At 42.9% G+C, this 27,658-nt stretch overlaps 1 protein-coding gene across 1 annotated transcript in view; it reads left to right on the top strand.

The window, feature by feature from the left end:
• Positions 1-1,008: 1,008 nt before the first annotated feature.
• LOC113405086 (ecto-NOX disulfide-thiol exchanger 1) overlaps positions 1,009-27,658 on the top strand; it is a 487,391-nt gene continuing 460,741 nt past the window's right edge. Inside the window, exon 1 of the mRNA XM_026654602.1 lies at positions 1,009-1,028. The gene's annotated coding sequence lies outside the window, so the exon portion shown is untranslated. The remainder of the gene's footprint in view (positions 1,029-27,658) is intronic.

A 27,658-nucleotide genomic window follows, 5' to 3' on the forward strand; every position in this document is an offset into this window, starting at 1 on the left:
TCCCTCGCTCCCTTGCCGCATCCCTCACACTCGCGCGCACCCCCAGCCCGACACACACACACGTTTTGGATCAGAGGCGGCTGTTTCTCCAGCGCCCCTAAGCCGGCTCCGCTCGCTGCCGCTGCCCCGCGCCGCCGCTCGCCGGGGCTTCCCGCCGCCACGGGGCGTCCTCCGCCCGCAGCGCTGCAGGCTCCGGCGGCCGGGCTCGCGCTCTGCCCGGGACAGGGGTGGGGGCTGCGCGGCGCCGGCCGAGGGAGAAGGGGCCGCGCCGCGCCCCGGCAGCGCCGCACCGCCAGCAGGTAGGGAGCGTGGGGACAGGCGGCGGCAGCATCCCCCGGGCTGTGCAGCTTCCCGCGGCTGCCTGGTCCCCCGCCCGGCTCGGAGGGGAGGTGGGGGCGCTGCCGTGCGGGGGCGGGCACGGGGGGCTCGCCGCTCCCCCGCTTTCCAGCGCCCATCCGCAGCTGCTGCCGGCTCTGCCTCCTAAACCCCCCCTCCGCCCGCCAGCATCCCTCTGGGTGTGTGTCCCTTCCCCAGCAGCGCCCCGGCCGCCGCCTCCCCTCCCCCTCGGCAGCCCAGCCGCTGGTCCCCGGGGAGTCAGAAAGTTTGTTCTCCTCTCTCGGGGGCATTTTTCTTTTGGCAGCCGCGGGGACGGGCTGCTCCCTCCCAGGCAGTTGCTGGCACCGGGAGTGGGGACAGGGCAGCTGCTGCGACTCTCCCCCGGGCCACGCTTGTTCCTCTTCCTCCCACCCAACCGGTCTGGGCATCCCCCCATTCCCATAACATCCCGCACGCGTGGCGCAGACAGCGCATAGGGCCCCTCCGGCCGCACGCCTCCTGCCCACCCACCCCGTCGGTCGGGCACCCGGGGCTCCCTCTTGCTGATTGGCTGGAGGGGCAAACCCTCTCCAGCCTGGGGAGCCTGCACTGAGGATCAGCATCACTTGGACCCTGGGTGAAGCCATCCCTGGAAAGTCTCTCTCTGCAGTTTCCAGGACAGTTTGGTTATAACTAAAGAGCAGCTGTACTAGGTGACTGATTTTTTTTTCTTGGTTCCTTGGGTGATTACTTAAGACAGGTTTCACTGAAGTTGGAAATGACAGGACATGGGTGTGCGGCCAGCCAGGGGCAGAGAGACCCTTAGGTACCACTTGAACACTATCGCTTTTGGTAGCATATTTTGCCTCTTGGATGGCAAGGGGATGGATTTGGTGAGCTAGGTCTTGTCTGTCTCTAATTTCTCTGTTCCTATTGCTAGGGTTAGTTTATTGTTGTGTGCTATGGAGAGAGCTGGCTTACATTTCACTCTTACTCTTAATTTTAAATATACATTGGTAATGACTGTCGGGTTCTTTAAGGAGAGGGTAGGCATTTGAATAAATTCAACTCGGGGCTGAGGAGAGAAGGAGCCCTGAGATCATCCCTATGATTTGTGTATTTTATATTCTGCATGTATTACTTTTAATATCAGAAGTTCCATTGTAATATGTCAAAGCTTTGATGTCTTTTGGAACATACCTCATTCATTTTCTCTCAAATTTTAATGCAACAAAAAAGTAATATGCATTGATAGTATTTCAAAGGCCTTTCAAGTTTTTTTTAATGTATGTGTTGTGTAGGATGTGAAATTTCAGGTGTGCGTGATAGAGTAACAGCTACTCTACAGGTTTTATTTAAAATCTTTCTTTGAGGCTATATCTGTGCATACATATATTCACCTGTCACTCTATTTCTAAGTATCATTGCCTTCTACTAGGTTCTGATGATGCCATCACAGGCACCCACATTGTCTGGCAGTAACAATCTTTTTAATTCCTTGTTTAGGAAGCTCTGATAGTGTAAAAATATGTGACATTTTTACGGTTAGAATTGTTGTGTGCAATTTTAGATACAGTATCCTGCATTATCTTTTGTTATACTGAACACAGGAGCAACCTTACTTGGACTTTTCTATCTATCCCACTAAGCAATAATTGTTACATAAATAAACGGAGACCCCAACATGAGTACAATCTGAATAGCAAAATTCTCTCTGATCCGAATTATAAACTGTATGCCTCTCTTGTCCGCACATTCTATTATGTGTAATGTATACAGAACTTTACAGGTTTGTTCCACTTGGAAAAGGATATACAATATTCTTTGACAAGTTAGGGAAAAAATATAGATATGATTGCAAAAAAATGATTGTGTGTGTGTGTGTGTATTTCAGTAGAGTACTTAAATTAGCTTGTTTTCATTGTCCAGGGATATTTGCATGTTTTTTCTTTAATAAGTTTTAAAAAGGCTTCATGAGATTCTTATTCTCTCTCTCTCTCTCTCTCCATATTTCTCTTAGTCTTTATTTTTCTTATACATAATAAATTAATAAGTGACCTCTGTTAAATTTTAGAAAGCATTATTGCCAGGCAAACTGGGCAATAGATCATGAAATCAGACAATAGTATTTTGTTCCCTAGCAACCACCTACTGTGAAAAGAAAACAAAACGGTGGTGGATGCTTCCAAATCATGATAGTCATCGATCGAAACCCTAAAGCAGGTGCAGAACGATAAGTGAGACTTGCTCCTGTTCATTTCCTTTTAAGCTGCTTTTTAAATATTCCACTTTGGCAAAAAAGGGATTTACTATGTTTTGCAATTAAACAATTAAAGTTTCACTCAAATGCTTGTAGCTTGACAGTTCTGCATGTTAGAATAAAAGGACATAAGACTGGTAATAACTAAAGTTTTTACAAATAATTCTAAATAGTTGTTAAAAATATTTTTATCGCTGGTTTTTATAATAAAATATTACTAGACCTGTAAAAGTCTGACTTAAATCTATTTATTACCCACTGTAACTACTGTGCAATATTTGTTGGATATTATAGGAATGAAAAAGAAGTATAGCATGTGCTCTGTCCACTGTATTTATTACAATTTGACATTTCTTTGAGTGACAGAAAGTCTAGTAAGTAAAATCTGTGGTGCCTCAAGGTCCTGTGGCCCAACATACTCCCATTGAAATCAATGGATAAACTGCCACAGTGGGTGCTAAACTATTATCCTTATAAAAGTTATTCTGATCATGCAATAATGCCTCTAATGTAAGACTATAAACACTGAAATGAAATCTTGACACTGGGCCATATTTTAATGTTAAATGCACTGTGTGCATTGCCATCTATCTGAAAAAATCCATTATAGCATGTTGTAAATCTAACCCAGTATCTGTGCTGCTTGCCTATCAGTTTACAACTTTTTTAACAAGCTTTAGTGCTCAAAATTCTGGTGGTGATATTGAACTATGGTAACAAAGGGAGTTATGTAGTTTAATGTGATGAGGAGTTTGTGCATTATACTTCTTGCTCCTGTCCTCCTATAGTAGAACGTTACTCTGAGTGGCCTCCTCCTGGGTGCCCCCTTGTGGCCTCAAGACAACCCTGCAAGCAGCCCCTCACCTCAGTTTCCCCTCTTAGTTCCTCAATCGCCCTCCCAAAAAGATTTTACAAATCCAATAACTGATCTCCTTAGGGTTCAATTTGAAATGTTCAAAAAATAAACTCAAAAGTCTCGTCCAGCCTTAAACTGGGCACATCTCCCAAGTTCTCTGCTGTCTCAGCATCTTCCCTGCTTTACAAGGCTATTCTCAGTCTTTCCCTCTCCCAGTTGTGTGCTCCTGCTTTATTTTGAGTGTTTATTGATCTAATGAAGTTTTCAAGTCCATCCATTCTCACAGGCCTTCCCAGTTATCTCACTCCCCAAGTTTCACATGTTTCTGTTGGAGCCTACTCACTCCCAGCAGCCTATATGGATATATCTGTGCTGCTTCTGGGAGTCAGCGACCCATCCCAGGTCTACAGACTAGGGCTTATGCTAGCCCAAGCTCCAGCCCAGCTCAAGTTCCAATATCTACACTGCGCAGTTATTTTAGGCACACTAGCATGAGTCTGACAGTTTGGGCTGGGAAACTCACTCCCAGATGCAGTGTAGACATATCCTATATTTCACTCTGTTCTGTCTGAGAACTCTCTCTCCAGGGCCAGCAGCCTGGCTTCTTCCTGCTGCTCTTTTAGGGTAATCAGGTAATTCCTGCTCAATTGTTCCTCCTTAGTAAGCATGGTTGGCTGGCCCCAGGCCTCTAGCTCATAAGGGGCAAGACACCCTGTTAAATTTACAAAAAGTTCTTCATATAGCTTTATGTATCCATCTTCTGTAATATAAACAGACTATGTTGTGCAGTGGTTAATTGTCTTATTCACTCCCAAACTGGTTGCAGATTTGAAGCAAGTGAAATAGAAGTACTTATTACATTCGAGAGAGTTAAAACATCTTGTATATGCAATCTATAAAATCACAAGGAAGATTTGATACTGGGAGAGCGGCAAACTTTGATCATATATGCATTATTAAACAGCAACATTTTGTATTCGGCATAGAAACTGGATACCCTGAGTGACTTCTGGGGGTTCACAATGTTTTTTAAAAGATCCAATATGCTGTCATATATGATTAATTGATATCACATACAGGTGTGTTCCTAGCTCATTTAAAACAGTGAGATACACACAATTTGAATAAAAATGATTGAAGTTGAGTGGTGAGCGAATATTATAATTCTGTCAAGTACCAGTGAGTAGCTGTTTTCATATATACATTTCAAAATGAACATTTTAGTAGTGTAGCAGGTGTGCACAATTTGGTGTATAGCATATTAATCTGGTTTTGATAGCCTGCATGATTTTGTAGCAAATAATAATTTCTTCAGTATTTTTCTAAAGTGGCACTCCTGAATCTAGAACCTTACAACCAGGTGGTCGACAGACTAATCTCACCATGTCTTAGAAGAGTGACAACAATCCCACATCCCCTCCCTTTCCTACCCCCTGCCAGTTTACAGAAAGTAGACGAAGAAAAAGGAAAAGAGAAATGTGTTTGAAAATCAAAAAATGGGAAGACAGAAAAGCAAAAACAGGGGAAGAGAATGATAACTCAGCAGTTCTGCACATAAACCTAAGGCATTTAGAAGTGATTTTTAAATACTCTCCATGAAACTCCTGTCATGACAACTGCTGTAGTTTTTACTAGTCGTGAATGTAAACTCTTGGATTAAAACTGTTGTGTTATTAGGGTTTTACTCTTTGCTGCACCATCCTTTTCACGTCCAAAGGGTGCTGCCCTTTCTCCCTCCTAAATTCCACCCCATTCAAGGGGCAACACTCAATAGGGTGACCAGATAGCAAGTGTGAAAAAACAGAATGGGGGCAGGGGGAGGAGGTAATGGGGGAAGGTATTGGATGCCTATGTAAGACAAAGCTCCTAACATCAGGATGGTCCCGATAATATCGGGATGTCTGGTCTCCCTAACACTCAGTCTGGACCACTTCATGTAAAAGTGTTCAGCATGCATGAATTAAGAATTTGACATTTTTGTTCCCCAAGGGCTCCTTTTCTCTCTGTGAAATGATGGACCTGACTAGTTGTCACAGTTTCACAGGTCTGGAGTTCTGGAACAGCCCCTGGGAGAAACTCCCTTCAGTGTGCCAGCCCTCCTTGAGGGTTGCACTCTCTATCTGAGGTAAGTCCCTTGGCTTTGCCATCTCCTGGGACCGAACCTCAGAGCCTTCAGCGCCCCTACATCATGCCATGAGCTCCCCTCAGCGAGTCCATTCAAATTGGGCACCTGGGGAAGGCTTGCACAACCAAAGGGAGCAATACACCCCGACTTCCTTCGACTGGAGTGACTCTCCAGGCAATGTGTGACTTGCTTCAGCAGCCTACACTGTACTATCCGCGGTGGCCCTCAGTTCTTTGTTCTTCTTTCTGGGCAATGATAGTCACATGGTCATTCTCCTTAGCATTTTGTTCTCCCACTGGCCAAAACTGGTGGGCTTCCTGAAGAGGGTGGGTCCCAGGGTCGTCAGTTGCTGGATTACAAAATATCTGGGCCATTGTCCGAGCCTAGGCAGCTAGACGACAGTCACACCTGGATTACTACAAAGAATAAACCATCTTATTCCCACCGCCGAGTTAAACACGCATCACATAGGGAAACTGAGGCACACACAATATTCATACAAAATGTTATGAAAAAATTCCACTTTGTCACACTAGTGGACTAGCAATGTGTTCATTCTAGGCATTATCTGAGATTAACTTGCTGTAACCTTGACTTGTGATTTTCATTAACACATTTTTCTTGAAGGGATGGTCACAGTTCATAATAACTTATTGGAAATTTAAATCTAAAATCTTAATGATTGTTGCTTTGTTGCATGTTTATTTCAATTTATTTTTAAAAAAAAAGAAAGAAAAAAAGAGGGAGCGGAGATCTAGGAAATGTTCACACAGTTTAAAAACTAAATCCTACAGTAGCCAAAAACTTAGCAGCCACTGCACACCAAATACCAAAAAACCCCCAAACAACCCCTCACCCCCAGCCAAGCAGTTATAAACTGAAAAAACTGAATATATTCTACCCTCTTCTGTTACTGACCTCCCAGACATCCTAACTCTCAGACATCCTGACCCCTACCCTGCGTCCAAAAGCCTAGGGGGAAAAAAAAGATGGATTTTGCAGCATATCATGAAGAATGACAAATTTGGAGCCAGTGTGTGGGGAGTGAGTTCCAAAGCCAAGGGAATTACCTTCTAGGAACCCCCCTCCTTCCCTGCACATGCACTTCTAAACTTTCAAAGGGAAGGAGGGGTCTCTCAAATAGGCAGGTCCCCTTTGCCATTTAGAGAATTGTTGTAGGCCTCCTGCTTCTTGGCACTGAATTTTCTTTTCTTATTTTTCCTTGTTTTTTTTTCTTTGATGTGTGTGTGTGTGTGTGTGTGTGTGTGTGTGTGTGTGTGTAAGGAAATGGAGGGTATGTCTACACTGCAAAAAAATTTCCACGGCAGAAAGTCTCAGAGCCTGGGTTAATTAACTTGGATTTGTGGGGCTTGAGGTACAGGGCTGAAAATAGCATTGTAAGACATTCCTGCTCTGGCTGGAGCTGGGGCTCCAGCCCAAGCAGGAACATCTACATTGCTAGTTTTAGTCCCACAGTATGAGCCCTGCAAGCCCGAGTCAGTTGACCCAGGCTCTGAGACTCTCTGCTGTGTTGTTTTTTCTGTTTGTTTGTTTTTGGCAGTGTAGATGTAACCTGAAGCCCTGATTTAACAAAGCTCTTAAATGCATGCCTAACTTTAAGCACATGCTTGAGCCCCATTGGTCTTGCTAAACAAAGCGGAATTTAAGCATATGTTTTAAGTAGGCTTGGCAGAACTCAATTTTGATTTATCTTTTATAATTGTGACAGATAACATCAAAGTTTATTTTTAATATTTTTTTCTATTTGTATCAATTTAAATTTTCAGTTGCACAAAATTATGGGTTTTGAGCATTTTTCCAACTTCTATGTATTTACATTTTCACAGTTGTGGGAAATTATGGGGAGGTCAAACAATGGGCGGGGGGCGGGGGGTGTCGGACCATAATAGTTTAATGACAATAGATGTTGAGATTCAAAAAATGAAAGATTTATAAAACACAAATGTCAGCATTACATATCAAAATATAGGAAGTAAATATCCTTAAATCAATCTCTAAGAAGTTCTCAAGCAGCATTTTTTTTCTTACTTTGCCTATCTGTAAATTTTCATGATTATCAATGGACATTTTTTCATTGTTTTTTGTTGGCATGCAATGAAATGCTTTGTTGAATTTGGGCTGGAAGCATTTGTATTTTGGGCAAAACATATAACCTTTCAAACTAACAATATTTTCGTTAATGAAGAACAAAAATAATGAGATAACAAAATTGGGGAAAAGTACAAGTTCGTGTGGGGAAAGGACCTGAAACATACACACTTGATGGGAGGGAGAAACATGGGAAGCAATAATGGTGGAGGAGAGCTAGGAGTGATATCAGACAGCAAATTATGCATGTGTGCGATATGGTTACAGAAAAGGCCAGTTCACCTTTGAGCTGAATATGCAAGGGCATTGTGTCATAGAGCAAGGAGGCGGTAATCCCTTTCTGTTAGGTGCTGCTGTGAGCACACCTGGAATTTCTGGACTTATTATTATCAGAAAGCTGTTGAAAATTGGATGGAGCTCAGAGAAGAGCAACAAAAATACTCTGGCCTGAAGGCATTGGCTTATGAGGAAAAGATAACAGATACATATAAATAGAGAGAGCTTGGCAATAAATAAGGTTAACAGTGTACAGCTATTTTGAGAGTGTTAATGTAAAGAATAAAAATAATTATTTAATGTGGTACATGGGGGAATTCCTGGGAGTAATGGGATGAAATTAAGAAAAGGGTATCTTTGGCTGAATATCAGGAAAAACTGCTTGACAATAAGTTGTACTAGGCTGTAGAATAGTCAAGGGAATAGTGAAAGCCCCATTGACTGGGACATTTAAAACTAGATTGGACTAATCACTAATAAATGTACTGTAGAGAATAATCCTGCATTTTCCAGGCGATGGAGTGGATGATTTAATAGAGCTTTTCCATGTGTAAATTTCACTGTTGTAATTTAAGGCGGGGTAGAAAGTAGGACACATTTTGGGTCTAGCATCCTTGACACAGTCTCTCTATGCCTACGATATTTATATTTTGGCAAAGTAATTTCCAGAGTAAGAAGAAGTGTGTTGAGCTTTGTAAATGTGTATTGTGATCCTATCCTAAGTCATAGGGTCAGCCTGAGTTAGAATTTTAATAGGGGACGTGCAAGAATCACCTCCAGCAGATGGCATATGTAAGCGGGGGAATGGTCCTGCTATTGTGGGGAATTTTCCTGGCTTCTGCACTACCCCGGTGAAGTGGCCTAGCGAAAGGATCTGAGTCCTTGCTCCCACTTCCTTTACCCAGAGGCCTCCCTGCCCTTGAGGGCTCCCCTTCCACTCTCCTGTCTGGCAGAGTCCTCGTAACCCCAACAAGGCTGGGCCCAGGATTCCTGGGGGGCTCAACCCCCAACCCTGCTGTGGTCACCTAGGACAGGGGCCAGGGTGTCCCCACTCCGGGGTACCTTCTCTGCACTGGGCACCTTCCTGACCCACTGATTATTCCATACAATTTAAAGCAAATACAAGTTGTTTAATTAACAATTAATCTAAAAAAAAGAATAAGGAAAAATGGGAAAGGTTAAAGGAAAACACATCACCCCGCTCTGTGGCAGGGAACATCACAAACAGTATCTCTGGACATCAGGGCACTTTGCAGTCTGTTCCTTGTAGGTCCCAGATTTCCTTCTCAGGCCCTGGCTGTGCTGCAGGTATGCTGCGGGTTGGACACTTGCAATGGTGGTGGCCACACACCTCCGGGCTTTGAGTGGTGGGACCCTTCTTCCCAGCGTCAGCCCCCCGTCAGGTTAATGTCCCCCTCCCAGTCTGACCTGCAAGGACCCTTGGCTAGGGGTGTCTTTCTGTGCTGGGCCCTTTGCCCAAGGTCCCCCCTTGGCTGGCCCCACTTGCTCACCACACCTGGCTCTGTGGCTGCAGCTCTGCTCCCAGCACAGGATCTGCTCTCCCTGGGCTGTGTCTCTGGCTCTGTGGCTGCGTCTCTGCTCCCAGCACAGGATCTGCTCTCCCTGGGCTGTGTCTCTGGCTCTGTGGCTGCGCCTCTGGCCCCTCTGGATCTGGCACGGTTCTGCTCTCCAGCTCAGCTTGGGCCCCTGCTTTCTCCTTAGCTCGGCCCCACTCAGTCTGACCCAGGCAATTCCAACTCACACGGAGGAGGACGGGACCCACCCTGGCCTCCTGTCATGCTGATTAGCCTGCCCGCCCTGTCAATCAGGCCTCTCGCCATTGTTCCTGAGGACTGTCAGTCTCAGGGTCCTGATTTCCCATCGACCCCTCCCCTTTTAGTGCTAGGAGCTAGCCAACCAAAACACCCCCACTGAATGTTAGTAAGGGGGCAACAGTCCCCTTACACATAGGAAATGCTATTGACTTTTCCACTCCATCAGCAACCTGTAAGGGTAAGGGACATTGTGCTGCTAGAGCATCCATCTCTTAGTTGAGAAATAAACTCAGACCCAGTGCTACTAGGTGGCATTTGGGGGTGTTGCCTCCCTATTCCCGCCTCTGAGCTCATAGCAGTTGCCTCATGTGATCTGGGTGGATTCTGGACAGCTGCTCATCAGTGCCCCTCTGGCTGCCTGCCACACTAGTGGACGGGAGGAGAGAGAAGCTCTGCAAGCCTCAGAGAACAGGGTAGGATCTGGCCTGGCCTTGCTTGAGCCCCGATGAAGAGAGCATCTAACTCAGCTCCCCTTGTCCCGCAGCCTGGGATAGGAGGAGGAGAACCTGGACAGAAGCCTGCAGGTGAGATGCTGTGGCACTAGCTCTCATCATATTTGGTGTTGGGCTTGAAGCCCCAGCCCCTGGAATCGTGTAATGACCAGAGAATCTCCAGGTTCATTTAAAAAACAAGCGTTTCTAGCTGTCACGTTTTCAGACAAAGGACTGCAGTGTGACCTGCAGGCACGCAAAGACTTGGAATCCCGCAGGCTGATAAAATTAAACGGCGCTTGCCGCCTAGAAACAAACCCCATGACTCCTAAGTCAATCTCAGGCTGTGCTAGGCTCCAACTCATGATTTTTGCACTCTTGGGGTTGGCAGCGCCGAAGATGGAGGCCAAGAATCAGCAGGCCTGCATGCAAGCCAGTTCCAGTGAGCTGAGGGAGGCAGGAGATTGGCTAACTGGGGTTGTTGCAGGGGCTAAGGATGAAATGACTGGGGCTGGCAATGCATTGCCGAAGGTAGAGGATCAGTTGGTTGATTGGGGGATGCCTGTGGGGCAACGAGTGGGCTGAGTATGGGACATGGAATGGTTGGGTTTGGGTCACAGAGAATTGCAAAGAGTGAAGTTGGGGCAGACTGAGAATGATTGAATGGGTAACAGAGTACAGATTGGTGAAAACAGATAGTTGAAGGAGATGGCAGAGAATGTACTGGCTTTAAGAGGACTACTTGTGTGTGTTAAAGTTACTGTCACACACAAATGTTTGTAGGATCTGGGTTTACCTATTGGGATTCTTTAGAATGACAGAGTAAGATTATTATTATTCTGTCTGCCACTCTTCCAAAGAGAAATGGTGCCATCAACAACCTTAGCTACAGTTTAACGTTTATGTTGTTTTTGTGTCTTTATTTTTACTTTTAACATAAATGATTTTTTTTCAATTAATAGTACTTTACATGGCCTACAGATACTTGTAATATTGCTTTAGCGCACAGCACATTATGCTTTAGGTATACTTGATCTCATCAACAGACAACAAGGAACGTGTTCTTGTTAAATATTTGTCCCTGCTCAGTATGATTTAAAAAAACCAAATTGTCAAATAAAAATATTTGGTTGCCTAACGTTTTGTGTAAATTTTAAAGGGGAGCTCAGCTCATAAGTCCCAACAAACAGTGGGAGAAATTTAGATAGGCAGAATGTAATTATTAGAATTGGAATTTGGCCAGGATATCGGTGTTAACACCCTTTTAAGAAACCAAAAGATTCCAAGGGGAATGTGAGAGTAGAGTCGACTTCTTCCGGTCTTAATCCTTGTTATCTGATCATTTTTAAAAAGTTCAAGAAAACACACACACAGCCATGCGTGTTATGATTTGAATAAAAATCTTACATTTCTATATGTAGGATGCTAAAGTGCTTTACATGTTGCACAGGAATGGTTCATATACAGTTGAAGGGCAGCCACCTCTGGAGTGGAACATGACAGGTGTTTAACAGCATACTGCAATTCTATTTAGACATTTCATGTATACAGTGTGGTATACAAAAACTCTCTCATGGGAAGTGAGAAAGAAATGAAACTACGTATTATCCAACTAAAATTGCTAGCAGGATTTAGGAGGATAGAATGTTATTAGTTAAATTAGATTGCTCACAACAATGATGCTAACACACTAGATCTTATGAAAAATGTTGTGGGATCTTTAATGATGTCAGACAGTTCTATCTTTCATCTGAAAGTAGCAGAGTGTCTCTTAATATTATGCTGGTGACAGGATGGTGAAGGCTGCTGTCATATTGTACTGGTTGGTCTGCATACAAAATAAGAGCTTACTACTGCTACCAGCTAATGGAGTTACCCTCAAGTAGTAGAGGCCCATGCTTTGGTGCCAGAAGTCCTTGATTTAATCTCTGCTGATGACCCAAGGTGGAGGTTATAACGTTATTTCAAGACTGACTCAGAAGAAAGAGTTACACTTACTAAGTGACCTACTTAGTTCATGAGGGTTTTCCTCGGAAATGTGGCCCAACTTAGCTGTGAGACCTTATCAGGTCACAGACTAAGATGGAATAGTTATAAACACACACAAAAATGGTTACTTTTACAATCCTCTGTTGCGAGATGAGGACGACAGGCACATACACATAAACTCTCTTGACACATTTACTCGAAGCAGAGATGGAGCATGTTCATGCTTATTCATGCCTCCCTTCTACACGAATGTCTTTTGCGGTCTACATAGTGACAAGGTAAACGAAGGGTGGTCAGCAGTTTTATTTTAATGACAGTTTTAAAAACTGGAAACTGTTAAGTACAAAAGAGATGGAAATTAATTCTCATTTCAGATGTTTCTTGAGTTTCTTAAAAATAAGTGCTCCTCTGGCAGATTTCTTCTTGAAAAATGAAAGAACATTTTGCCGATTTAGGTAATCAGAAAGTGCACATATATTAAAGGTGTGAGGAAGTACCAGGAGTGATATGTTTTTGGGGATATAGTCATTTGTCTCTTAAGAACCATAATGAAACAACCATCTTATTTCACTAAAGAGCATCAGCTGGCATTTTCAGTCATAGAGACTTGGTCTAAATTTTAACTGGTAACCTACATAAGTATGGCCATAGGAGGTCAACCCAATGGTCCATCTAAGCCTAGTATCCTAATGCCAGATGCTTCAGAGGGAATGAACAGAACAGGGCAATTATCAAGTGATCCATCCTCTGTGGTCCAGTCCTAGCTTCTGGCAGTGAGAGGTTTAGGGACCCCCAGAGCATGGGGTTGCAGCCCTGACCATCTTGGCTAATAGCCATTGATGGACCTATTCCCCATGAACTTATCTAATTCTTTTTTTAACCCAGTTTTAATTTTGGCCTTCACAACGTCCCCTGCCAATGAGTTCCATAAGTTAACTGTGCTTTATGTGAAGGAGTACTTCCTTTTGTTTGTTTTAAACCTGTTGCATATTAATTTCACTGGGTGAACCTGGTTCTTTGTGTTATGTGAAGGGATAAATATCCCTTCCTTATTCACTTCCTTCACACTAGTCCTGATTTTATAGACCTCTATCATAGCGCGCCCTCCCCCCCTTAGTCATCTCTTTTCCATGCTGAAAAGTCCAGTCTTATTAATCTCTCCTCATATGGAAGCTGTTCAGTATCCCTAATATTGCTTAGAAAGTAGAGAGTGGAGTTGTGAACTGCTAGAATGGGTTTGATTTGTTAAAATCTGAAAACTGAAAAATCCTTTAGGCAGATTTAAGCTTTCAGGTCCACTACTAGATTCTGCAAGTGAAGAAACAGAGGAAATGTTGAAATAAGAATGAAAAGAATCAACATTGACATTTAATGCAAGGTGGTTGGTTGAACATGAAAAATGACCTGACAAGGGTCCATACCAGGAAAAATGCATCTCTACTTAATGCTATTGATTATATCGCCTGAAAAGAAAACCACAAAATATTGTGTCCAAGTTTTTGAATAGCTCAACCAAGAATGCTGAGAAAAGCATGAGGAAGTGTTCTTCAAATACTTAGAGAATTGCTTCCCTTCTCCCCAAAAAGAAATGGAGATCTCTTCAAGTGCAATCTTTATAAATTTCTCATGCTTGGGTGTTCAGGACATTTTTTAAATCTCATAGAACAACAGTCCTAAAACACATTGTGAATTTCAATAATTCTTCCACAACCACATCATCTTCATTGGTGGATGGAAAAAGGACGATTTATGCCCTTGCTTCCCAATGACACTTGTTGGAACCCTCAGGAAGTTTGTCTCTATAGTTGATCTAGTTATACCATAAGTGCATATAAATTTGCATTGAGCATGATTCTTGCAGGACTCTGATCAAAACATAGTATGCATCTTGTACAACAAGGGATTCTACAGAGAATCTCAAAATTTAGCAAAGCAACTGAAGATGATTTCAGAAAGACTTTGGCACATTACAGGCTGATGACACCTCAGTCTCAGTGGAAATTTAGCTTGATTTATTTAGTAACCAAAGAAGTGGAGCCACAAAAGGACAACATTGAAAAATGATTCAGAGAAGCTGTAGTAGCTTAATTGCAAGATTGGATCCTAAATATAAAGGTCAAAGGTTGAGTACAAGAAGAAACATGAAATATAGATTATTCGTACAAAATTCCTTTCTGTCACTTAAAATTGAATATCCAGATTTCCACCCTAAATCTATGTTTGAGGGAAGGTCACAATTAATTGCATCAAATAGTGGAAAATTATGGAAGTAAAATCATGGAAGACAAGACAAGTGACTTCAGATATCTTTTAGTTTTGAAAAGATCTGCTGTCCTGTCCAGCCAACTCATTAATTGTGCATTCTATTATCACATTTGTTCTGATTTAGTTGAAACATTGTATTGGGCTGGGATGCTGGAAAGGTGAGCAAGTTATTAAAAGAGTATCTGTATATAAGGGTAGATACAAAAGAGCGAGAGGCCTGACTTCATGATAAACTCATGTCTCAGCTGTTGTATTCTTGTATAGAGTTGCAAGCTTTTTATTTTGGACAGTGTGTGAGCATTTTCATATCTGAGGGATAATTGTGTTTACAAAGTGAATTGGATAACGTATTTTGTGTTTAATAAAATCTTTATGGGCTTTTTTTAGGGTGTTGTTTTATCTCTGGCTGTGTACTTGTGGGGAGGGAGAAAGTTGTTTTGTTTTTTGCAGAAGGGGGTGGATAATGGACCCCATTTTTTACCAACTTAAAATACACAGTAGCATCCACACCATTTGTGAAGAAAGTAGCACTTAGGTTAATAAAAATAGCAGGCGATATTAGGAGCATCAAGGCAAGAAGACTCCTTTTGCAATGTTTTCTGGACTGTCCTGCGAAACAAATTAGTTCCTGTGCATGACACATTGATGGAGATTGCCTCCTTTTAGGTATGTATTAGTCAAGTGTTCAGATAGAATTAAAATCTATGAGGCCAGATTCTGATCCATGCTGTCTTAAATCGGGAGTAACTTCACAGACTACAATGGAGTGTTTCTTGATTTATATCAGAGCAACTGGTCACAATTTGGTTCTTAGTCCTTAGGCTTCTGATATGGTCATAAAAGGATATTCAACTATACATTTTCTAAATCTCTGGTCAGTTAGTTACTTAATCCAATGTTGTATTCATTCTGGAGTGAGGTTGCTTAGTTTGGATATATATATATCCAAACTAAGTATACTGTGGTGTGTGTGTGTGGTGTGTGAAATACCACACAACTAATGCATAATGGTGGCCTTAACTAATCGTATAATTATCCAGATATATAGTGCTATCATTGCCTTGAGTTACAATGTAACTACTGTTAATTTCAGTAGAGAGAAACCCAATTGTTGTAATGAAATAAACCACATTATTTTGCAGTAAGTATGCAATTAGCTCATATAACCTCTATGCTTGTTGCGCCTTGTAGAAGATCCAGGGTGACGTACAGTTATGAGAACTGAGACCTGGAGAGTGAGGGGATAATACTGAAGTTAATATCAGAATTCACAATAGTTGTCAATAAAATGTCTATAAAGCATCTAACTTACTAGTGCCATGTAAATATTAACAGATAATTATTGTTTCAGTTATTATTATTATTTTTAGTATTCTGAAGGATGGAAAGAGTAACTGGATAAAATTGGGTGGATTGCTGTTTCTTGAGCACTTTTCTGTGCAGATATTTTAGTAAAAAGTGTTATCCACATCAAAGAATATGAAATCTGTTGTCACACACACGGTATCCATTACATGGATCATAGTTCATGTCGTGCTCCCTGTCAGTATCTGGCCCAGGTTGGGAAAGCTAATGATCCAACCAGCAGACCAAATTTGGTGATGAATCCTGGTCACATGCCACCTGAGGCACATTGCATACACGTTAAGAAGAATAAATTGACGTTCCCAATGCAATTTATTTCTTGTACAATCTTCAGGTAAAAGAATACATTTGTTTGAATGATTAAAGTAAAATTAAGTTTTGTATGCACTCTTCTTGCCTCTAGGGTTTGTAGAATGAAAGGTATAGTAGCTTTTTATTATTAATTCTTCACAATAGAAATGAAAAGTCCTTGACGTCTACAATACAGTATACTTCATTTAACTGAGGCATGGTTAGCCTTCAGAGGACACTGCCGGCTCTCATTTCCTTGCTGGAGGCCGTTAAATTGTTGAGAGACAAGACTGGTAATCAGGAAAACCACGTTTGCTGGGCTCATGCAAATCCTTGTGTGGTATGAAGCAAGGAGCACAAGGTTGTTAAACTCCAGTTCAAGGAAAAGCATTGGGTGTAGTCTTCCATGGTAGTATCAACCCTATCTGACATGCTTTACTGCCAAGAGCACATGATCAAAGGCAGGGTCGGCTCCAGGCACCAGCCGAGCAAACTCGTGCTTGGGGCGGCAGATTGTACGAGGCGGCATTCAGCACAATTCTAGGGCGGCACGGCCACTTTTTTTTTTTTTTTTTTTTTGTTCCGCTCCAGCTGCCCTGTAGGGGGCGGCGGTGCAGAGGAGGGGAGCGTCCTACAGCAAGCCCGGCAGGGCAACCCACGTCCTTCCCTCCCAGCCGACCGTGGTGCGGAGCCCTCCCGGCAGGCGGTTCGGCGGTTGGGGCTGCTGACAGCGCCCCACTGAAGCCCTGGCCGCCCCCTTCTCTCTCTCCCCCCGCTAGCCGGGGCACCAGCGCAGGGAGTTCCCCTGCACCCTGGGTCCGGCCGCGCCGCAAGTTTTTTTTTTTTTTTTTGCGTGGGGCGGCAAAAAAGCCAGAGCCGGCCCTGATCAAAGGGAGAGTAGGGTTGATGGAGAAATGTGCGATAGCATAGCTATATGATCCCTCTCCGAGTATGTACACATTGTGACTTGAGATGTGATTGCAGCTCAGGTAGACATATCAGTGCTAACTTTACCCGCACTAGCATGGCTAAAAATAAGAGTGAAGATGCAGAAGCACGGCCTTCAGCATAGGCCGCGCAAGCATACTGGGGACCCTGGGGACCTAGTTGCATTGCTAGTTGGTGCCCCTGCATCGACGCTGCTATTTTTAGCTGTGCTAGCATGGGTTTGTCTACCAAGCTGCAATCAGACCTTGCAGTGCAGTGTAACCCTATCCTTCATCCTTGGCTGTTTCTGTTAGGCATGAGTAACATGGAAGTCTGACAAAAGAGTTCTCATTAATATGGGATTGGCTTCTGCTGCATTCCCATTCAGGCTTATCGCTTTCTACCTTTGACTTATAGATGTAACACTTAGTGCCTGTGCAGTGCAGGTTGAAGTCCATAACTGGGATGTCTGTCAGGGAACTGATTTAGTCTAATAATTGTGAGTTATGGCTATTTTAGTGGAAGAACTTTGACAAAATTTGTGCACAGCGGTAGGCACATTTGACCAGTTTTATGAAATTAAGTGTTTTTAACTATCTCTGAAATTCCAACCTGTGGTTCCTTAACAAAAAAAATTGTCAAAGGTTAAATGAGAAAATAAATGCTTGTATTTAATACAATATTATGGAAGAGCATGGGTGATTCCATAATTAAGGATGAAGGTCACTTGCTATTATTGGGCTAATTTGCAGACTTCCCTAACTTCACTAAAACCAAACCAATCCACCTCAGAGACATCTCATCTCAGACTAGCTTTTTTTTCTGAAAAGTATGGGTCAAGTCAAGAAAAGAGTTTCAGAAAGGTAAGAGTTTAAAAAACATACCTGTCCTTCACTTTTCAAAGGCTTTCCTCCTTAAGGCTATGTCTACACTACAAACTAGGAGTGTGATTCCCCCCCCCCCCGCATGTGTAGACATACTTGCGCTAGCACTCACTGAGCTAACATGAGTATAAATAGCAGTGTAGCTGCAGTGGTATGGGTAATGGCAGTGGAGGCAGAGTTTAGCTAGCCGAATATGTACCTACTTGTTTCAGGTGAGTTTGTACAACACGGCTAAGCTATGCTTCTGCTGCCAGTACTCATGCTACTGGGGTTACAATTCAACTTTGTACTCATGCTAGCATATATGTACACAAATAGGGGAAATCACACCCCTAGCTCAGTACCGGCTTTACCATGGCGCCGGGACCACACTCCAAAAGGGCCCTGGCCCGGCCCACTCTTCTCCGCCCCCCTGCTCTCTCCTGCGGGGGCAGAAGCTTGGTGCTGCCAGCTCCTGGGGCTCCTGCTGCAGCAGGGCAGGCTCCACCGGCAGCCAAGCTCTTCCCCCACCTCTTCCCCCAGCGTGCTGCATCCCTGCCTCTCCCTGCCGCCAAACAGCTGTTTGCTGGCACAAGGGAGGGGGAGGAGCAGAGCAGCAGCATGCTCGCCGCTTGGGGGAGAAGGCAGAGAAGAGGTGGAGGCAGGGGGGGGCCTTGGGGAAGGGGCTGGAATCAGGGCATACCCCCTCCAGACCCCTACTGTGAGCTGCTCAGGGCAGGGGGCTGGGAGCACCCCCACGACCCCAGCCCACCCCCCCAGCCCCTTGCCCTGACTCCTGCACGCCCCCCCCACACCCACGACCCCAGCCATGACTCCTGCACTCCCCACATCACCAGCCCCGCCACACCCCATGCCCTGACTCCTGCACCCCCCCCCACATCCCCACCCTCACCCTGAGCACCAAATGGGAGCTCTTGCCCCCCCCATTCCCACCTGCACCCCTCGCACCAAATGCGAGCTGCCCCAGGTAAGCGCTACACACCCCTACCTCCTGCCCCAACCCTGAGCCCCCTCCCTCACTCTAGCTCCTGGCCAGACCCTGCACCCCAACCCCCAGCCTGCTCCTGCACCCTAACTCCCTCCCAGACCCTGCACCCCCCAGCCCTATGCTCAGTGAACCCCCCACCCTCAGCTCTGTGAAGAGAGAGACGAAAAGAATGGGCTAGAACCAGGGAAAAGGAAGGTACCTGCTCCATGTGGGCAGGGGTGGGGGTGGGGGGGATCCTGTTTACTCCTTCCCCAGCCCTGCTGCGCTTGCAGTTTACCCCCGGCCCCTCCCTTGCTCCAGGGATGAACCCTAGCTCCCGCCCTGCTGTGCTTTTGCCCCCAGCCCCTGCCTTGCTCCAGTCAGCAGGGACTAATCCTCTCCCCATGTCCCACTGTGCTCATCATGCCCCTGGCCCCTGCCTCGCTCCAGTTGGGGACCAATCCTTCCCCCACATGCCCCGCTGTGCTCTTGCCACTAGTCCCTGCCTCGCTCCAGCTGGGGACCAATCCTCCCCCCCCCCCCCCCCCCCCCCCCCCTCGCTGTCAGTTTGGATAAAAATCAATGAGTTTTAAAAAATAAAAAAATCTGTTTTTTTTTTAATTTAAATCGGATTTTTGAGGAAAATACCTATCTAAAGATAGTTTTAATTAAGATACATTATATCTCATCATGGAATAGGGATTATAAATTCTAATTCTGTAATATGAGACAATATATTCATGTAATGTTTAAGAAAAGTTTTGTAAATGAGTTCCAATAGTTCATGGATTAGGAACCCAATTTCATGGGGTTCCACAGTCTTCTGTATAGATTATTTAGGTTATTCTTTCTATCTACCCAGTGGGACTCAGTGCTCAGTCTAGAAGATACCATCAGAGATGCTTAGTTTTGCAGTTCTCAAACTGTGGATTTGTCTCTCCAGAGGTAACATGCTTGTTAACAGCAAAAATGTTTTTAAATAAATAAATAATATATAGAGGTGAGAAATAACAGACCTCAACTCTATTGTCCCTCTGCAAATTTGTCTACACAGAGTCAATCCCTTACCTCTCTTTAAAAGTGAAAAGTTTCAAAAAGTTCAATGAATAGAAGGTTGTTGGAGGAGGAATAGATCTGGACAAGGAGAAGAAGTCTGGAGATAAATGTGAGAAGCGAGGGACATATGTTTTTTTTGTTAAAATATTATGTTTGCTGTTGAAGAAAAAAATCCAGAATACTTAACGTTGTTGTTTTAGTTAAATAAAACAATGTAAATGTCTGTCGGGTGATGTTCTCCTCCTAATACAGCCTGGCAAGAAAATCCTCCAAATATTAATGATTTACCTCTTGAACTGGAGATAGTTCACCTCCCAATGACTTCATAAATATCTGCTTCAATTATCTTTGGTAAATGAAATAACCAAACAATCATTCATTTTCTGATATAGCTGTAAAACTCATCTGAAAAGTTTTCAAAATAAATCACTATTTAAAAATGTATAGTGTGTACCTTCTAAAAATGAAACCTACATCTATCTCTGAGTTGTGAAGAATATATATTAAGGTTATAACAACCAACAAGAATGCACTTTTATGTAGAAAACGATGATTAAATCGAGTCTTCCTGATTAGTGATTTAAATCATGATTTAAATCAAATCCACCCTGCCCGCTGTGCTCTTGCCCCGGCCCCTTCATTCCCCAGGGGGGCCCACAAATGTGTTTGGCACCGGGCCCACAAAAAGTTAATCCGGCCCTGCCCTAACTTGTAGTGTAGACACAGCCTAAGATAGGTGGGTCTGGCCTGCAGGAAGCACCAGAGGAAAAGCCACATGGGAAATGAGACATAGCAAGCCAGATATGGAGGCAGAGGGCTGTCTGTAAAAGAATAGCTTTTATTCCTGTGTACTTTGAAAGTAGAGCTCCTTGCAGTGTCTGAAGGAGCAGTTCTTAAACATTTTATTATCTTAAACTTCTCATTGAGCAGTTCTTAAACATTTTATTAGCCTAAGACAGCAGTTCTTCAACTTCATTGCATCACGACCCCCTTCTGACAACAAATATTACTACATGACCCCATGAGGCGGGACCAACACCTGAAACCCCACCCAAGTCCCGTTGCAGCAGGTGGCGAGGCCGAAGCCCGAGGGCTTCAGCCCAGGCAGTGAGTCTGTAACCTGACCTCCACCGCCCAGGGCGGTGGGGCTCGGGCTTTGGCTTTGGCCCCAGGCCCCAGCAAGTCTAAGGCAGCCCTGGCAAGCCCATTAAAATGGGGTCCTGACCCACTTTGGGGTTCCGACCCACAGTTTGAGAACCGCTGGCCTAAGACATTCTAGGCAAAAGGCTTACTTAATATGTGGTTAAAGTTGAAAGAATCTGTCATTTCAGACAAAAACCTTAAGAGAACATTGCAATTTTCTTTAAAAAAAAAAAAAAAAGAAAAAAAAAAAAAAGAAAATTCCAAGGTTCCATTTTACAAAATCAAAAAACATTGTAAAGTATACAAATACATAGTTAGCTGTAAAGGTCACCAATACTACCTTAACTACCCCTATCACCCCATGAACAAAGAGAAACAGAGACCATCATATCCATCATGCAGTTTCATCTCATTAGTCACCACAAAAATGTTAATCCCTTACCTTATAATATTACTTGGAGTAGGGACTGTTTCTTACTCTGTGTCTGTGCAGGCACTTGGCACAGTCATGCTTTAATGACATTAGCTGTGCATTTTCATGCAATCTCGTTAATTTTTTTGCGAAGTGGCCCTTTAGATTGGAACTTCCCAGCTAATGCTTGGTCTTGTTTTAATCTAAGAAGACACACTTTAAGATATGTTAAAATATTTATTGATTACAGTCTTTATTTTCTTATAAGCCTCTTCAGAGGTTTTTGAAGGAAGGTTTTTTTTTTCTCTCTCTCTCTCTCTCTCTCTCTCAAATCGTAACAGCCACTTCATTGGAATGATAAGATGTTCACTGGTGTGTCCCAAATAAGAGCGTTCTACCCTATCAAAAACTCCCTTGAAAACCTTCAGTAAAGCAATTTCATAGAGATTGCTTGGCTAATTGGCTTAACAGTCCATAACCTGTTCTGATAAATTGGCCATTGACAGGTGATAGAAGGATTTATTAGTACTGTACACTATAATAAATGGTTTGATAACTTAATGACAGGCCTCCTAATTACAAGTGCACAGTAGTAATTGTGTTGGTATGTGGGATATTTTGGCAGACTGTGCACCTTTTTATTCTCTTGCCTATTGAAGGCTGGTCATCATCAAAGGTGCAGAGCTGATCTTATGCTATACATGGCATCAGGCATTCAAGAAGTGGGAAAATCAGTCATAAATTGCCTCTTTACTCAGTGAGATTACCATGGGAGTTAAAAAGGATCTGGCACGAAGTCCCACTGCTGGACAGGAAGCCATGAGTGTAGATCTTGAAGGAAGCTTCAGTGGTTCAAAGAAATTCACACTTTATTAGCTCCCCTTTAAAAGGTTTCCTTTGTCATTTTCAGGGGAAAGCTATGGAGTAGTAGTGTTGGATATTCACTATTTTATCTGTTTTCTCTTCCTCTCCATTCTTTCTTCTTCGTCTCTCACCTTGTCCACCTTTATTTCTGTTTAACTCTCTACTTCCTTTGGCTCTGGATTAGTCTGTCTTTTTGTTGGTCTCTCTTTCTTATGCTCCTCGTTTTCTTCTGGCTCTTCTAACTTGCCTCCTTTCTTTCTCATCTTTTCTTGTTCCTCTTTTTCTTCTGTATACTTTTATCCTTCCCGTTTTCTGCTTCATTCTCTTTTTACTAATTGTTTGCTCCGGCTCACTTTCTTTCTTTTTGTTTTTAATCAAGCAAAGCAAGTTCTTGCTATGGGATGCTACTTCATCTGTGCCTGTAGCCCATTGTGGTATTGCATGCTGGTGGCAGACCAGTAGGTATGCTCATGTCATGTGTGATGAAGACTGATAATGTGTGCAGTCTAACAGTGCATTGTTTATTTCCACTAATGTCCATATTTAACCTTTTCTTGTATTTATCATTAGATGTGGTACCTTAAGTACTTCCCTCAAAGACTATTCCATTTCTTGATTACTCTTACTATCAAGAATACTTTTCTCATATTCTAAACTTTTCCTTCCTTAAACTTGGGTCATTGCTTCTTGTCCTACCATGTGAGTAGCTGTATGCACTTGTACAGTAGTATTGGGTAATTCACAGAATTTTGATACAGTTTGCTCAAAGAAAACTGCCAAAGAAAACTGAATAGGGATCCTAACTTTTAGGTAGTAGCTACAGAGAGGAAATTATTGGTATAGTAGAGTACTGCTTATCCTTTATCATTGTGGTAAGTCAATAGGAGAAATGTTCTTATGTTCATAAGGTCACTAATCTTAAATGTTCAAAAACGGTACTCATGTCTTCAGTTTCAGAATCCTAGTGTGAAATATTTAGTACCATAGGAAAGCTAAATTAGCAGTGAGTCAATGTAATTAAGGGAAAGTAAATAATCTCCAAGGTTCTCATTCCCCATGAAACTAATTTCATATCTTATCCTTCATGTGTTTTAAAAATAGTTCCCTGCTAATTCAAGATGCTTGTGTACAGTGTTTGTGAAGTGCACTTCAATTCTATTGAAAGGATGGTAGATTAGGGAGTTATTTTCAATGGATTGATTTCTTTTTTAAAGATAGACATTCATTTTGACAACATGAGTGAACAAATTGTGCTCTACAAACAGAGCTTCTGACACACATGCACTAAAGCAGGTGATGAGCCAATAATATTGTGTTAATTTTCAGCTAGACAGTTAATTTGATTTTAAATATAGGGACAGTAGAAGTATTTTTCTCTCCCAAGATGTTTTTCATTCTGCTAGGTACATAGGCAGGTACATAGGCTACATAGGTACAAAAGCAGGTACATAGGCTAATTAATAAATTAATTTCTAGAGAGAAGTCAGAGGAAGGACTTCAATCTGGGTCAGCAACATTCCCAGATGAGGTGGTGAAGCTGGTTCCTTTACTCCAGTTACAAGAGACTCTGATTTATTACTTGCAGGTCCTAACATTAGTTTAAGAGGATCCAACCTTTGTGGTTGTATCCTGTTCTCTGAAATTGCAGAGGTGTTCTATGCGAAAAGTTACTGCTAGGCTGTGGCCCTGTAGATTTGGTGAAAGAAGGAGACCATCAGCTGGTATTCCTGAGAGCAGGTTAAATGTCTGAAAAGGGCATTCAATAAACTGTTATCTCTAGTGGAAAGCTGCTTTTTATTCATTGATCAAAGAAAAAGGTGAAAATAATTGGCAAAATGACTCGAGGGAGGGGAAAAGTAGAATTGAGGAGTATTAGTAGTAGGTTGATTCTTAAATCTTTCATATACTGTATGTGCTGTAAAGAACAAGCCTTCCGTTTTTTCCTGAGAAGAGCCCTGATGTTATCTCAGTAATTGAAAATAATCTTCTAACGTTGCTCTTTAACTAGACTTACACGATTCCCTTTTAAATCACCTGTTATCTTTCAGTGGATTTTGCAGTAAATGTTGCTGATGGTGTGGTCCTGTATAACAAACAAGACTAAGTGCCTTCTATTCATGACTCCAAGCAGAGTGTTTCTAGCCCAATTATAGTGGCTCCTGGCAGTGCTGCTGTAGTTGAAGGTGCCTGTTGGTGTTTCCATTATAAATCGTGTTTATGAGGGTACTTGAATGGCACCAGGAAGAAGCTTGACAGTCTTTTCAGTTAGGCAAATTTTTCCTTCACTTTAAAAAAAAAAAAAGAGAGAGAGAGAGACTTAAATTGGGAAAACAATGTTGAGTTCTAGAATATAAAAACATTTCCCCCATTTTAAGGCACTTTTTAGTCTCAACACAAAGCTGTTATATAATGTACATGGTTACAATTTATTTAACTGTGTAAACTACGTCCACAGACTTTGTCTGTTTTAATGACACAAATCCTTCTTTGTAAAACAGGGCTGGGAAACACACAAAAGGTATGCAGTTATCTCCATCGAGCAATCTGCATGTACTCTCCTCTTTGAGAAAACAGGAATAATTGAGTTGCCTAAGTTAAGTGCCTCTGGGCAATGTTAATTTATGGGCTTCTCACTTATGAGAAATATTGCCAGATGAATTCCTCCGATTTTCAATAACACTGAACAATCCCTCTAGACATCACTCAGTAGTCATATCCATCACAAGCCATATTTATGCACATTAAATATCCTATCCTTGCTCACTGCAAGATGACCAGTATTACATCTAGTTTTATTTATTAGTCATTTTTGGATAGGGGTCAAGAAGGGATAAAACACAAACTGATTAAATTGGGCCATGTTGCAAAAAAATGCTATAAGGCTGTTTTCTCAACAAAATGCCCAGTAAATTTCCTTTCAGGCTGTGTAGAAATGCAGGTCGTGGCAGGGGTTTTGGAGGAGGACGATCCCATTTACAACTCTCTCACTTTAGACCCTGGTTAGAGGCATAGCCCTGGATCCACAAAGGCACATAGGCATTGCAACATTCAAGGAAAGGGTGGGGGGAGAGAGAGAATGTGACTGACTCTCTAATGTGGTGGCTAGGGCACACTCATCTGGGAGGTGGGAGAGCCAGGGTCCAGACCCCCTGCTCCCATGACTAATTAAGTAAAAAAGTAGAATAGCATCCACAGTAAAGATTGTAAGAGACCCACATGAATATATGCCTTAGATTAGTGATTAAAGCACTCTCCTAAGAGGTGAGGACCTTGTTCATATCCTTTCCTCCTGATTGAACCTGTTTCCCCCACATCCTGAGTGACTGCTCTAATCACCAGGCTAAAAGTTTTAAGGGAGGCACCACCAGCACTTCCTCTGGCTGGATTTTGAATGGTTCCTGATCTGGAAGGTGTGCTCAGAGCAAGTCTACTGAATTGGGCCCCTCAGGTGAGGTAAGAGAGGGGGAACACCTATCTTCATCTGGTTTGAGGATCCCATTGGGGCTTAGGCATGAGATGTGTTTCTGGATGCCTAGAGTGAGGCATTGTGCACGTGCTCAGTGGCAGAAACTGTGGTTCCTTTACAGTGAAAATTTTAGGTGCTGAGGGATTATAGGTGCCTACAGGGTTATGTGGCAGCCAAGTAGGGGGATTTGAGGATCTCAGTGGTGCCTACATTTTGGATTTAGACACCTAAAATGGGAAATTAGGTGTCTAAGTCCTTTGGTGGATCTGGGCCATAGAGCATGATTCAAAGCCCACTGAAGTCAATGGTGGGAGTCTTTCAACTGACCTTTCAAAGTGGTGTCTGCCGAAGTCTGAAGAGGGACTGAAGCCATGGCTTTGAGAGGCATAAATTGGATCTATAAATCTCAATGGGGCATTAATTCCAAACCACAATGACGTGAAAACAAGGTAGATGTTTAACTATTACACTGCTTGTCAAAGTGCGGGAGACATGGGAGGGACAGTCATGTGAGGAAGCGCTAAACAATCTACTTGCATGTTGTCTTATTTTGCATCTCATGTTGGCGAAGCTTGTTTATAGGAGTTGCTTGGGAGATTTCTCTTCCAGTTTGATATCTGATTTGCTTTCATACTTATAAATAATTTTACTTTTTGCACCATACTTCTTGGGCTTGTGGAAAAGCTTTGACCAGCAGAGTTTCCATAAAATAGAATAAATAGCCCCCATCACTAACAAATTAACATTTTTATAAAAGCTCTTTCCAAAAAACTATTACAACTATTGCATATCACTGTTTTAGTAATAATGGGTTTTCAAGTATATGCATTCCAGGACATGATTGTGTGTGCAGGAATAAATGTATGCACACAAATTGCAGATGTATGCATTGGGAATTTGCACACAAAAATCAGGTGTGCACAAAGCCATGTGCACACACATTTGAGAAGTTGGGCCAATAATATTTTGCATTTCTATATGATCTATAAATCTTTGGAATCCTATGATAAAATCATCTACATTTTTTCACAACAAGGAGAGATTTTTTTTAAATATCGTATTCAATTTTATACAAAAAAATACTTAGATCTCAGTCCTGTATGGACTGTGGTCCCCCACCACTCAAAAGAGCACCCATCCAAATTTTGGAATGTCCTTGACATATATTTTAAAAACACAAGAACATAAATAAACATACAGAAATTAAAAATGGACCAAAGCAACACTACTTCTTACTACATTTCATTTGCTCATCAGTCATGTAACCAATATGGCTTAAAACCCCCATTGCACTTTTCATCCGACAAATTCCACCCTCTGTTGCCTCAGTCCTCCACCAATGATTGTTCGGACAGATGGTCTTTGCAGCATGTCACAAGTCAACAAATATTAATGTATTCCAGCTCAAGTGGAACATTGGGGGAGAAAACAGTCATGAATAGTAGTATGAGAAAGAGACAAGAAATGGAATATATTCATAAAGGTTTCACATTTAAAAAAAAAACAGCCTGTTTTCCATTTGTATGGGAGGTGTACTGAGTGTTAGCATTTTACATATTCTGGGGTGGGAGGAACTGTAAAATTCTGAAGTGTTCTGCTAGAACGGGTCGGCAACGTTTGGCACCCGGCTCGCCAGGGTAAGCACCCTGGCGGGCCGGGCCAGTTTTATTTACCTGCTGATGCGGCAGGTTCGGCCGATCGCGGCCCCCACTGGCCGCGGTTCGCTGTCCCGGGCCAATGGGGGCGGCGAGAAGCCGCGGCCAGCACATCGCTCTCCACGCCGCTTCCCGCTGCCCCCATTGGCCCGGGACGGCGAACCGCG

The sequence above is a fragment of the Terrapene carolina genome, unplaced genomic scaffold (assembly GCF_002925995.2).
Source record: "Terrapene carolina triunguis isolate 2854851 unplaced genomic scaffold, T_m_triunguis-2.0 Scaffold18, whole genome shotgun sequence".
NCBI lineage: Eukaryota > Metazoa > Chordata > Testudines > Emydidae > Terrapene > Terrapene triunguis.